Source organism: Microcaecilia unicolor, chromosome 3 (genome assembly GCF_901765095.1).
Source record: "Microcaecilia unicolor chromosome 3, aMicUni1.1, whole genome shotgun sequence".
Lineage (NCBI taxonomy): Eukaryota > Metazoa > Chordata > Amphibia > Gymnophiona > Siphonopidae > Microcaecilia > Microcaecilia unicolor.
Window position 1 is genome coordinate 46,499,578 of NC_044033.1, and position 15,110 is coordinate 46,514,687.

Below are 15,110 nucleotides of genomic sequence, written 5' to 3' on the forward strand. Positions count from 1 at the left end.
TAAGTAAACACGTAGATAGAAACTCTAAATGTAGAGCACCTGATTCTCATGTCTGTTTGATTCTCATGATGTCTGCTTTAGCGGTCTTTTACCAGGAGAAAAAAAAAATCTCTGCACGAACATAACACATGCTAGGGTGTCCCTATAACCAGCCTCTCCAAATGACACACTGATTACAATTTACAACAAATTACTACTCTACCTATTAAAAGTTATTCTGTTATTCCTCTGTGTACATCCGTATGCTGCACAAGCTGGCATCTTTGAAAATATAAGTCAGATTAAATAAAAATGCTACCAACAATAAAGAACGACAATACGGAAGCAACAGCTCATCGGTTTGTTTGCTTTGTTTTGAGTGTACACAGAACAATGGCTGCACGGGGAAGGGGAAACGTAGACTAACCTAAGTGGCTTCAACTTTTTGACGTCATGATGTCTCCTGTTCTCAATCAAACCTCCTTAGTCCTTGACAAATACTTTGGGTCTAAATGCTCAAGGGGCCCTGTGAGATGTAATAAGGACCCAGGGGATTAGGTTTGCAAGGTGTCTGGCTTTTTCAAGTTTCTACCCTGAAGGCTAAAGGATGGCGTAATGTGTCCTGAATAGATTTCTGAGTTTGATTTGAAACATCTTCTGCAGATCCTCATTCTTCCTCCATCCCCCTTTTGTGAGTGAGCCCTGCCCTGCCTACTTCCAGTACGATCAAAAGCCCGCCTCCCCCTTCCAAACAGTGCTCTAAAAATAGCACAGGAACAGTGCAGGACTATACCACCCCTATGATCAGAGATATTAGCATGCAAATTTAAGCATGCTATTATCTCTGATCATAGGGGAAAGTGCAGGAGGATTGCGCCTAAGCATGTGCTCAGGCACAATCCTCCTGCGTTTGTTTGACATGTCTGGGCTGTCAAAAATCCAACTTGTCTAAAAGGGTTTGGAGGTCTTTTTTGGTGAGGCCCTGGTGGCCTAGTGCCCCCAAGCCCCCACAACCTCCTCCCGAAATAGTGACACGGGGGCTGGAGGTCTGGTAGACCTCCAACCCCCCTGACCCCCCAAATGTAAAAGAAATCCCTGGTGGCCCAAGTGGGCTGCCACCTCTACCCCATCTATCCTAATGGTGTAGAGGACCCCTCCCCCCCATACCTCCTTGTTGGAGAAGAGAGTATCACACTCCCTCCTCTTCAGCACTGCCTTCAAAATGGCAGTGCCCAGGCCTGCCGCAGGGATCTGTATTGGGACCAGTGCTATTTAACATATTTATAAATTATATGGAATTGAAAATGATGAGTAAGGTGATTAAATTTGCAGATGATACAAACTATTTAAGGTTGTTAAAACACATGCGGACTGTGAAATATTGCAGGAAGACCTTAGGAAACTAGAAGACTGGGCATCGAAATGGCAGATGAAATTTAATGTGGACAAATGCAAGGTGATACACATTGGAAAGAATAATCTGAGTCATAGTTACCTGATGCTAGGGTCCATCTTGGGGGTCAGCACTCAAGCAAAAGATCTAGATGTCATTGTACATAATATGCGGCAGCCAATAAAACAAACATGATGCTAAGAATTATTAGGAAAGGGATGGTGAATAAGACCGAAAATACTATAATGCTTTTGTATCACTCCATGGTGCGACCGCACCTGGAGTACTGCGTTCAATTCTGGTCAGCATATCTTAAAAAAGATATAACGGAATTAGAAAAGGTTCAAAGAAGAGCAATCAAAATGATAAAGGGGATGGAAGTCCTCTGGTTTGAGGAAAGGCTAAAGTAGTTAATGCTCTTCAGCCTGGAAACAGACAGATGAGGAGAGATATGATTTGAGGTCTACAAAATCCTGAGTGGTGTAGAATGATTAGAAAGATTTTTTACTCGTTCCAAAGTACAAGACTAGGAACACTCAAGGAAGTTACATGGAAATACTTTAAAAATAAATAGAAGGAAATATTTTTTCACTCAGCGAATAGTTAAGCTCTGGAACGCTTTGCCAGAGGATGTGGTAACAGAAGTTAGTGTATCTGGGTTTAAAAAGGTTTGGACAAATTTCTGGAGGAAACTGCTTGCCCTGGGATTGGTAGCATGGAATGTTGCTACTAATTGGATTTCTGCCAGGTTACTTGTGACCTGACCTGGTTTTACAGCCTGCTGCACTGACAAACTACTGAGTAATTACTGTGGATTCTTTTGGATTCATATTAGGTAATGAGATATATACAATGATTAAGCTATATAACACATGATTAGCTATATAACTGAAAAGAAACAATACCAATGCTAGGAGCAATGCTAGGAGTTTCTCGACCAGGAAAAGAAGCAATAATAATACAGTATAATACATACGTCCATCACTGATCATTACCTCATCCAGGCTCTCTATACAGCTGGGGGGGGGGCTGTCACAGCAAAAGCCAGGAGTTTCTTTGACCAGGAAATATGGTTCTCTGCGCAGTATGTGCTCACAGATGAGCTGCCCAATTTTCACTGACAGAAACTCCCCCCTCTTATTAGGCTCTGCAACTCATGTTCAGAGCTAAGGAAACTATAGAATGCTTGAGAATTTCTCTGTTTAGGTAAACAAGCCATACTGTGGGAATGGTCACGTTTTCCCAGTCCAGGTGCCAGTTGTTGCATTCCGAGGGCTTGGCATTCTGTCAGGTCCTCGAGGGCAGGACTGGAGTTCGTGAGCCCTTGGGCCACTGCCGAGGAACACGGCAGCGGCAGGCAAGCCACCTCGGGACTGGAACACAGAAGAGCAGAGTACTGGAAACTCAGGACTGGAGTAGTACAAGGCAGCAACTAGAACAGACAAAACAGGAACAGCTTCACCTGCACTTAGCCACCGTTCCTCCGGAGTTGAGCTCCGAAGTGCAGGTGGCCGGCAGGACTTGCAGGATAAGGCAGGAACTGAAGATCCAGAGGACCCACCCCGGGTCTGGGATACACGAGGGAGAACTAGACTAGGAACTAAACTTCAGACAGGGAGCTGCTGCACCGCCAGTAGCAAGGACCAGAAGACAGAGCCAGGAGACAAGACATATGAAAGCTCGCAGGAGCAAGGACTAGGGCAACATACAAGCAAGGCAGGGAATACCCACTAGCTAGGTAGCAGCAGGAAACAGGGACCACACCCTGGAAATACACTCTAGCTAGACAGAGACAGGATTCAGGATATACACTCAGGATATACAAGCAGGGTAGGCACACAGACTAGGCAAGGCAGGATTCAGGGTAAAGACAGCAAATCAGGAATAACAGGCCAAGGGTCTTGGTCAGGCAGCAGAGCACACAGACTAAACCAGGAATACAGGCCAAGGGTCTGAAGCCACAGCCGTTCCCACACACTGACTGGGGAACTCACAACAGTCTGAGGCTTAGCATATAGACAGAGAACAAACCGGACAAAGGCTTCACCCCCCAACCTCAGGGGTAAGCCAGGAACAGAGGCTTCACCCCAACACAGGATAAGCCTGGAGCAGAGCTTCACCCCCAACACAGGGTAAGCCAGGAAGGACCCGACAGTCCACAGACAGAGGCTTCACCCCAACTCAGGGTAAGCCAGGAAGGACGCAGTCCACAGACAGACAGTGGCCAGGGAAGACCCACCACGGAAGGACAACAGAGACACAGACACAGAAAGAAAACTGGGCTGGAACCCAGAGAGGGCTAAGGCAGTAGGCAGCAGACACTTACTAACCTGACTGGCCTAAGAGCATAACACATATGCAAAGGCCCAGAATGCCCGCACAGCACTTCCTTATGAAGGCTCTCACTGATGAGGTCACCAGCAGCAGGACAGAAGCAGGAAGTACCTTGACCCAAAGAGAGGCTTGACACACATAGGAAGTGAGCCCACAGGAAAGACAAGCAGGAGCCATCTTGGAAGCTGGCATAGAGCGGTGGCAGCCATCTTAGAGCTGGCTCCCTAGAGAGGCATAGCCCACCAGGTGAGGTCTAGTGAAGCAATCAGGTTCATGCTGGAAGCCAGCCAGCACAACCAGGACAGAGACAAGGACTAACACAAACACAGAGAGAAGCCAGACAGAGCTGCTGACCCCAGAAAGAAGGTAAGGCTGAGGGTGGTCACGGCCACAGATGTGACACCAGTCTGAACTCGAAAACAGGCTCCACCTCTCACTTCACATACCAAATTAATTAGAGCTGTGTCTTTTCTTCTACATTCCACTTATTTTCACACAATCAAAGTTTAAACAATCATTTTCAAAAATACAGACCCCCGAGTGCACTGGCTCGGTCAAGGCAGAGTTGAAAAACATCTTTAAAATTCACTTTTATTACATTTGGTCCTTAATTTTCAACTCTGTCTGAATGACAGTCCATACATAAGTTATTACTCTATATCAGGTAAAACAACCCCCCCAAAAAAGGAACAAGGACACCCGGAAAATTGGAGGGATAGCCCTATGTAAAGCCTCCCCTCCTGCCTCCCCCCCCCCCCCCCCCCACAGTATATTTACAATCCCTGGTTGTTCTGTGGAGTACTCAGGGTAGGAGTGAAACTGCTACTAGAGGTCATGACGTCATTTTGAGAGCAGAGCCATCATGGGCAACAGTAGATCAGGGAATCACACCTGCCCGACTATACCCCATAGACCACCAGCAATTGTAGGATCGGCCCTGGGAGAGGCCTATGTGTGTGGAGGGGGGAGGCAATTTTGGGGTCCAGAAGAAGAGATAACTGCGATGTTCGGGAGGGGGAAACACAAAATGGGAACAAACCCACACCATTTTTGGTTTTCACTGAAAGCATGCGTTATTTTTGGACAAAGCCAAAAAGATAGCATTAATTACAATAACCTTTGGCCAAAACCACAAACCAGGCTGAAAATTACTTTGGCGCTGTAACTGAAGTCAACATTTGGTTGGCCTCTAGTGGCACTCTCCTAGCCACGTGAAAACATGACCATTGACCTGAATCAGCAAATAAACTGAACAGAAGAAGAAGCTGAAATAGTTTATACAGTATGTAAAGCCACTCTTTTTTGTTTCTAAACAGGAGCTTAAACAACTTCAGAAGAGACTGAAAGCCCTTCTGGCAAAGGAAAAATACTATAAAAGAGTAATAAAATACTATTTTATAGTAATGCTTAAATTATTGGAGTAAATAAATGATTACAATAAAAATTATTTTATCCAAGTATTACAGAAAATTAACTCTTATTTATATCAGTCCTAATTTCAGTATAAGGAAAATAAATGTCGCTCTGGTCTTTTATGTATTTTCCTGGAAGCTTAACAATCTGACTGCCACAAGATGTGCTTGTCAGATTACTGAAGCTTAATTTTGTCCAATCACTTAATGCTTATATTTTCTCTCTTACTTATCTGGTATTCTTCAACTCTGACCTCTAAGGTCACCTTCATATAATTCTGCTTCTTTGGCATTTTTTCCAATTAGCCATCATTTGCCCTTTGCAACCCCAAATGTCTCTGAACTATCTAACACTCATATTTGTCCTTCACTGAAAGTGTTGTCTCTGTATTATATCAGAGCCTGTCTGAAACAAACAGAGGCGTTAAAGTTTATGGCCCATTATTTTAGGCCAAGCAACCTGTCTTGGTTAACTTGTCCCTGCAAAGGCCAAGAAGACACAGGCTAGCTGTAGATCATAGATAAGGGAATAAGTGATATATACAAAGCTGGCTGATCTGCAAAACCAAACAGCTCTATACTAAACAAGTACAATACTTTCCGTGTCCAAAGCAACTCCTCACTGGGAGGAGGAGGGATGGGAGCATGACTAATCATTTACACCGGGCTGCAAAAAAAGGTAGCACCTGGCCCTGCCCCTTCAAGACATAGACATGCAGAGACAACACAGCTACACCCACATGCACACAGGACACTCTCATGCGTGGAGGGATTGGAAAGAATTCCATGAATCAAGCTCTGTGTCAGGACCAGAGCCACAACTCGAGGTGGGAGGGGACCAGAGCCCAAAGTGTGGGGGGGCACATTTTGGTCTGCCACCCCCCCCCAACTGCCGCTCTGCCACTCCCCACCTACCGCCGCGCTGCAATATACTGTGCATGCTCAATTTCACTAAAACGACCCGTGACGGATGTGAGGGAAGAGAGAGCAGAGCAGGCAATGTGGCAGTGCTGGAGACCAGCGCTGGACAAATGCTTCAGCTTGCAGGGGTTGGGGACCCCCGCCAGCCAAACCAGGGCACAGAGCCAATTTGAGAGGGGCCCAGGCACCCGTGGCCCCCCATAACTACGCCACTGCTCTGTGTGCTTTGCTCTCGTGGTGTTCCTAGGTCGGCTGCCACCTGGGGTGGATCGCCGCTACACCCTCCCAGTGCATTACCCCCCCCAGTGAATCACCTCCCCCACAAATCACAACACCACCATCACTTCCACCCCCCCCCCCCCCCCAAGCACATCTTTTAACCTCCTGGGGGTGCAGGAAGCAGTCGTGGCTCTCCCTGGTTCTCTTCCCCGGAACCAGAAGTAACGTCAGAGGGACCAGGGAACCAGTGGAGCCAACAGCTACGCAGCTGCTCCCTGCACCCCCTTGCAGTGTACGCCACTGCTGTGCTCACTTATTTATCTTATTCTCCCAGTCTACTTCAACTATTACAGAACAGAACTATCTGAGGATGAAAGACTATAGTTTCATCTTGAAGGAGAATCTCCTCTTTCCTCCACAGCTCCCTCACTGCTTATACCCCTGCTCAGTTGCTTTATTCATCACAACATGGCCTCTAGCTATTTCCCTCCCATCTCTGTGTAACCCTGGTCTCACACAAAGCTCTGGGCACCAGCTAGCTCTTTGGGTCAGGTACCTGAAACCAGGGCCACAAACAATAGTTCTGATTCACTGAGCTGGGCACAGGCTGGGGCCAGACTAATCTGGTAGGCCTAGGGTTTTAAGCCACACTCTTAATTATTTCTTTACCAGTGTATAAGTACATTGACTTCACACACTCAATGAACTATGTTTTATGTTAAATGCAAAACACAACTTTACTGGAACTCTGCAACAGGCAGATATCCAACTTCATACTTTTCTTAACAAACAGTTCACTTTGCTGAAGAGGTTCTTGTGCCAATCCAAGACTTTTGGCGTAAAGCTCAAACTACTACTACTATTTAACATTTCTAAAGCGCTACCAGGGTTGTGCAGCACTGTACAATTTACAAGAAGGACAGTCCCTGCTCAAAGGAGCTTCCATCTAAAGGACAAACAAAGAAGGACTAATTAATAGTCTCTTCAAATCCTAGGGTATTTACATATTTACACATAGGCGCCCGTATAAGAGGCTTAGGGAGGCTAAGCCTCCCCAGCCCAACCGTGACCTTTCCCTGGCTGCCTCCTCCTTGAAGGCTGGATGGAACAAAATTGTATCTTCGTGGCGCCTGCTCCTCACTTCATCAACCTATAATCATGGCTCTCCGTTCCTTCCTACCACCCCCCGCGCATTTAACTCTTTATTTCAGTGGCTGCGATGGCAATGAAGAAGACACCACAGCGGGCTCGCCCTCCAGCTTCTCCTTCTCTCACACAGTGTCCCGCCCTCGCGGGAAACAGGAAATATATAAACGCAGGAAGGTGGGACACTGAGTGAGGGAAGGGAGAAGCTGGAGGCGAGCCCGCTGTGCTGTCTTCTTCACTGCTGTCGCTGCCACTGAAAATGAAAGGGTTAAATGCGCAGGGGGGGCAGGAAGGAATGGAGAGGAGGGCTGTCGGGGAGCTGAGGGATGGCAGGGAGAATTGCTGGACATGGAGGGGAGGGCAGGGGGAGAGAAGAGATTGCTGGCCATGGAGGGGAGGGCAGGGGAGAGAGGAGAATTGCTGGACATGGATGGATGAATGGGGGCAGGGGGGAGAGGAAATTTGCTGGATATGGGTGGATGGAGGAGAGGGCAGGGGAGAATGGAGAGTTGTTGGACATGGATAGATGGAAGGGAGGGAAGTCAGGAAGGAGATGCATATGGATGGAGGGGAGGGAAGAGAGGAGAAATGCTGGACATGGATGGAGGGGAAATTGCTGAATTTAAGGGCTGGATCGGAACACTTTGAGGGCAGATGCTGAAACTGGAGAAAGGATAGGGACAGGGCTACAGATGGTAGACAGGACACATAAGGACACAGGAGAATGGTGGACATGGTGAAAGAAAAAATATTCTCACATATAAACAATCTGCAATGAGTGTGTAGTTATAACAAAGAAACTATCAAACACATCACTCCAATATCGTGTCACACTGGGTATTCAGATCTGAAGGATAAAATATATTAAATTTTAAAAAATAGCCTCAGTATTTGGGGATTTGGATCTGTATTATGTTAAATTGTATACCCTCCCTTCTGTTTCTAAACACAGACTTTTCTCCCCACTTCTTTAGAATTTTTGAAATATTCTGGGAGTTTTTCTCTAAGTTTTTTTTTTTTTTCGGAAGGTGGTGGAAGCCTGTGATGGTAATATTTACAGTGGAGCATAAAAGTCAGGTCCCCTGTTATACTGAGGCTATTTTTTTTTTTATTTAATATATTTTATCCTTCAGATCTGAATCCCCAGTGTGGACACTATATTGGAGTGATGTGTTTGATAGTTCTTTGAAAGAAAAAATATCACTGGAAAGAAGACACTGCATAAAACAGAAGACACTGGGACTAAAGCGAATAGAAAAACTAAATGATCAGACAACAATGGTAGAAAAAAGTATTTTATTCAGAGTATTAATTGGAATATGTCAGCTTTGGAAATGTGCATCCTGTGATATTTGCATGTACGTTTCAAATTTTCTAGTATTGCTGCCATGCTGAGTCTGACTTCTTGAGGTAACTTTTCTAGTTCAGTATTTTGCCTTCATATTTTGGTATTTCTAGTTCCTTGTGTCATATCTGTTGTCATGTGTGCTCAAGGTGCAGTATCCTGCTAGCATGTAGTATTTGCAGCCCTTTTTGTTTGTTTTTTTTTCACGAGGTAGTGTATTGGTGTTTTAGAGCCAGGTGTAATTACAGTTCTGCCTTTCCATGCATAAGGTTGTAGCTTGTCCTTTCCTTGGAATTAGTGCTGTTATGGTTTGGAAATGTTGTGAGTGTGTTTTTACACAAGTTTGTGTATAGTGTTTTGCAGTGGAAAGATTGTGCTTTGGCCTTACTGAGGTGGTACCAAAACATCAGAAAGGGTGTAGAGTCTAAATCATGACATACTACCTCTTGAAGGTGACATACTACCTCTTGAAGGATCTACATATGGTTGTTAATAAAAGGAACTCATTGTGAACACTATCCACCCTAAAAGGGTGTTTTGTGGCTCTACATGAGAATTGTGATGATATGATCCCTTGTTTCATATTGTTGACGGTCTGCATTTTCCGTATGGTGGTATATTGGTGTATTAGGGTCTGCCCAGTGTAATATTTATAGTACAGTAAGGTTCTGAGTGTGTTTTTGCACAAATTTGTGCATAGTGTTTTGCAGTTCAGTGATTGTAGTTAGTATATGCTTTGAGTAACCACTTTATTCTTTGACATATGATACACATCTAATATCTAAATTTAATAAAAGGTATTAATTGTGACTATTTTATGTTTACTTATTTTTTTTTCTGTGTGTTGTCAGACAATTATGGATGTAAGCTCCACCCCTGGCCCCACCCCTAACCCCACCCCCTTTAGCCTCCCCAAACAGTTGGGCCACCTATCGTTACAGCAGTGTTGCCAGGTGGGCGGTTTTACCACCCAATTGGGCGGTTTTCCGCGACCCGCCGCGAGAAATTTTCGCCTGCGGCGGGTCGCGGTTTTTTGGGCTTCTTTTTTTTCTTTTCCGCGGTTTTTCGGGCGCTTTTCTTGGCCGCGGGGGGGGCGGGGTTAGTGACGTTTTGGGCGGGGTTAGTGACGTTCTGGGCGGGGCCGATGGCGGGGGAGGAGGGGCCGGTGACGGGGGAGGCGGGGCCAGTGACGGGGGAGGTGGGGCCGATGACGGCAGGGGCGGGGTGATGACGCGGGGTGGGGGTGTCAGGGGCGGGGTTTGAGTTTGGGCGGGTTTTGGGCTGTTTTTAGGCTGGATTGGGTGGGAAAAAAATTTTCCACCTGGCAACCCTGCGTTACAGTACCACCAGTCCTCTATCGTTTCTGGCAGAACAATCCAAGGCTGTAGCTTCCTGATCCTTCCACGGCAAGCTGAACCTGCCAGGCTTTTACCCAGCCACTGGACCCCCTCAGGATCCGACCTTCCTGTCTGTCCTACTCTTCCAGAGGTGCATTTCTTTGAGCTGCTGCCTCTGGCACCAAACAGGCTCTTCCTGTTCTGATCCCAAGGGGTTAACCCTTTCTACCCACTCTGAACTCTCATAGTTACTGCTTTTATTAGCAGAAACTACTCCTTAGTTCAGCCTTAGATATCAGGGCTACCCCTTCTCCTCAAGGGTCCTGGCGGGGGTGAAGGTAACCAAGGACCATGTGCTCTCTAAAGCTATAATTTTTATAATCTTCCAACTCCACCCCAACTATGACAACCCTTGTCACGTATTCTCTCCTAAACCTCCCTCTGGGCTGGGCTCATCACCCTCCCAATCATGCCGTCCTCTCTCCTCCCTAGTGAATCTGGAGAGTTCTACACCAGTTCTAGTAATCCCCTGGGGAAATTCTCAAACTCAGTCTACCAGAGGATTACATTTGTATTAAACATGATAATACATGCTACTGCAGTTTTAAGGTAATGGCTCCCTCACTGTTATGTAATCTGGTAAATTTCACATTTGGCCCTGTTCTCTTTCTAAATTTACTTATTGATGAAAAGCTATGTAACCTAGGTCACCATTGTATTTCTCTTTTTTTCTCCTCTACTGCACATTTAAGAATTGTAAACAGCTTAGATATTTTTAATTTGAATGGTGGTATATCAAATTGCCCCAAGTACAAATAAATACCTGTATATACTATGTAAACCGCTTGGAATGTAGTTGCAAAAACCACAGAAAGGCGGTATATCAAGTCCCATTTTCCTTATCAGAAAGGAGGGAGAAGCAGCAAGCTAAAACCTATCAATGCTCACTTTTAGTCAGTGGAAATTAGAAGAGAGGGATATTGCTTTAAGAAATAGGGGTAGGCCCAGTGGTGTGCTCGAGCCGGCTTGCACCGGCTCGCAAGAGCCGGTTTTTAATCTTTCTACCGACTTGCGAGCTGGTTGTTAAATATCGCAAGCCGACTCTGGCTCTCCTCCCTCCCTCTGGATCCAGTCCCGCTCACCGATTCCTTGTTCTTCTAATTCTTTGGGGCAGGCAGTCTTGCCTGCCCGCTGCCAGCTGACTCTCGTCTCTCCCCCGCTGCCGATTTGCGCTTTAAAAATGGCCGCCGAGACTTCTGCTGAAGTCTCGGCGGCCATTTGAAACGCGAATCGGCAGCGGGGGAGAAACAAGAGTCAGCTGGCAGCGAGCAGGCAAGACTGCCTGCCCCGAAGAATTAGAACAAGGAGTCGGTGAGGGACTGGATCCGGAGGGAGGGAGGGAGGAGGAGGGGGTGGCAGGGGAGAGAAGGGAGTCGCTGGACATGGGTGGATGGAGGGCAGGGGAGAGGAGGGTCACTGCTGGACATGGGTGGATGGAGGGCAGGGGAGAGGGGGTTCACTGCTGGACATGGGTGGATGGAGGGCAGGGGAGAGGAGGATCACTGCTGAACATGGGTGGATGGAGGGCAGGGGAGAGGAGGGTCACTGGGTATGGGTGCATGCAGGGCAGGGGAGAGGAGGGTCACTGATAGACATGGGTGGATGGAGGGCAGGGGAGAGGAGGGTCACTGCTGGACATGGGTGGATGGAGGGCAGGGGAGAAGAGGGGATAGAGAAGAAATGCTGGACATGGATGGAGGGGAGGGAAGAGTGAGGAAGGAGATGAGGGGAAAGGAAGAGAGGAGAAAAACTGCACATGGATGAAGAAAATAGGCAGAAGCTGAGGACCAGAAATGAAGAAGAAAGGAGGAAAGGAAAGAAATAAATGGAAAGGAAGCCCTGGAAACGGAGTTAAGAGGACAGATAGCAGCAGAATCTGCATTTTATCGCACATTAAACATGAATTAGATTGGAACCTGGGATAATTTAAATTTTTTTTCCTGGAGTAATGCATTGCCACCCCCCCCCCCCCCAGGCTCTCTCCCCGGCTATAGCCAGCTCTGCAATTTGGGGGAGTGCAGAGGGGGACGGGGGCACAGAGAGGGACCGGGGGGCGCAGAGGGGGACCGGGGAGAGAGCCTGTTGTTAAACATTTACCAGCACACCACTGGGAAGGGCCAGAAGGCAGTAGAAGAACTATACATGGTCAGTAGGAGAGCCTGGCTGGAAAGAAACCTGGGGAAAGCTTGCTAACCCAACAGTGGCTGCAGTGGCTTACCCAGGGTATTTAACACCCACCTCCAAAATCCAGTAGTAGGCATACTGAGAATACAAAACACTAGGGACCTATAGAGCAATTCTACCATACCATAAGCAGTAATTTCTACGAGTCACACAAGGAAAAGGAAAGCATCTTAAACACTGCAGAGAGTATTAGTGTCACGCTTTCAAAAGCAGGATGTAATCCGTTGGGTTGGTCGTGAGCCCTTGGGCCCTGGCCGAGGCCAGCAGGGCGCCGACCCAGGCCAAGGGGAGACCGACCCACCACCGCACACCCCAGCTACACAATACCCCCTAAGCTACCCCTCCCCACAGTCCCTCAGGAAGAAGGGAAATAGGCATACAGGCGGGCCTCGCGGCCGAACCGGAACCCACGCAGACAGAGCCACTCGTGCGAGCCTCACGGCTGAACTGGAACCCAATCACACACAGGGAGGGGTGAAAGAACCCAGAGGGCCCCAAGAGGCCAGACACGCGCTGAACACCAGCAATAAGGCAGAGGGGGAAACAAAGGACCAGAGCGGGCCACGCCCACGCAGGGGACTAGCGCAGGACAGGGAAACTAACACAGCAACCCCCCCCCCCCCCCACCAGGGTAGGAGCCCCAGGCAGAAGCCAGAGGAACCAAACACAAAAGGAAGGCAGAAAGCCTTTGCCTCAACCCCACTGTAGACAGAGGCACCCAGAACACAAAGGGTTAAGCTTGTAGAGCCAGCAGAGAGAGATTGCCAAAAATCAACAAACAATCAGAGAGAACTGTTCCCCTCCGGAGAGGGAGTGGGGCCCATTCAACAAACACACTGGCAGAAGCAGGAATACAATACACACAGTACACAAAGGGTTAAACTCACTGAGCCAGCAAGCCGGGACACTGGGAAGAGAAATCCTTAAAACAAACAAACAACGGAGAACGCTCTCACTCAGCCCAGAGCCCCGGAGGCTGAGCAATGCCCAGCCCCCACTAAACAAAGGAGCAGCTGACCCTGATTACAGAGCTACACGCACACACACACACAGCAGCAGCTAACCCAGAGGGAAGGGAAAGAATACTCTAAATCAACACAGATCCCTGTCAGAACCTAGAGCACGTTCTGAGAGAAACCTATCAGGCTTTCCTGTTACCACCAAGTCAGTAACGCAAAAGCAGAGCAACTCTTCAGCTGCAGGCTAAAGTACTATCCCCTGACGTCAGCACAACCCCTGGCAGCCAATCAGAAGAGACGTCCCCCCCTCCCCCTCAGCCAAACCGGCAGAATCATAACATCACCCCCCCTACCCCGTCCACGAGGTTTAGGTTTGTGAGGGAAAAGGCGATGGAACCGTCTGACTAGGACTGGCGCGTGGACATGAGTAGCGTCCTCCCAGGAGTTGTCTGCCGGTCCATATCCCTTCCACGGAATGAGATACTGAAGATGTCCCCGGAAGTGCCTTGCATCCAAGACATCCTGGACTTCGTATTCCCCCTGGGAGGCTGAGATGGCTGGACTAGCAGGCAACGCGGGCAAAGCCCCGTTTCTCAGAATCACAGGCTTCAGCAAGGACACATGAAAGGTGTTATGTACCCGTAATGTAGGTGGTAACTTTAGCTGATAACAGACCTGATTCACTTGCCTCACAATGGGATACGGGCCCACAAATCGAGGTGCAAAGCGGGAAGAGGGAATCTTCAGACGAAGATTACGCGTGGACAACCACACCAAGTCGCCAGGCTGGAAGCGCGGTTCCACTCTGCGAGACCGATCCGCTTGGCGTTTCATACGAGCGGAGGTCACTCGCAGCGCTTTCTGAACTGATGACCAAATTGCTTGTAGCGAGCTCACCGCATCGGCCGCTGCCGGGACATCCAAGTTGGTTTTCAAGGGGGCTGGTATCCGCGGATGTCGTCCATATACGATGTAAAAGGGCGAAGCGCCCATGGCCGAGCTCACTCGGTTGTTATGAGCGAATTCTGCCCAAGGCAGCAGCTGACTCCAGTCATTGTGGTGCTCATTGACATACATTCGCAGGAACTGCTTCAAGCATTGGTTCACTCGTTCTGTTTGGCCATTGGATTGTGGGTGATATCTCGACGAAAAGTTCAGCTTTATTTCAAGGGCTCGATTCAGGGCTCTCCAGAATTTTGAGACAAACTGTACTCCTCGATCAGAGGTAATAGATTCTGGCAGGCCATGGAGACGAAAAATAGCGCTGATGAAATACTGTGCCAGCTTCACCGCCGAAGGAAGGGTAGGCATGGGTATGAAGTGGGCCATTTTCGAAAACCGGTCCACCACTACCCAGACAACGGTGTGCCCTTCAGAGATAGGCAGATCCGTAACAAAGTCCATGGCAATGTGGGTCCACGGTCTCTCAGGTACCGGTAAAGGCATCAGCAACCCCTGGGGTCTCCGACGGTCAGCTTTATGCTGGGCGCACTCAGGACACGCAGCCACGAACTCCTGCACATCCCGATCAAGTGAAGGCCACCAATACTGCTGGGAGATGAACCGCTTGGTTCCCAGGATCCCGGGATGTCCTGCCATTCGAGAGGCATGCCCCCATTGGAGTGTCTTTTCTCTCAGCCGGGGTGGCACAAAGGTCATACCTGCAGGTACTGCTAGCGTCATCGCGGGCACAATGACATCGGGTTTAATTACATACTGCAGGGGTTCTTCCTCCAGGTCAGCCTCCATGGACCTGGAGAGGGCGTCTGCCTTGATGTTCTTCTCCGCTGGACAATAAGTCAGAATAAAATCAAAGCGGGA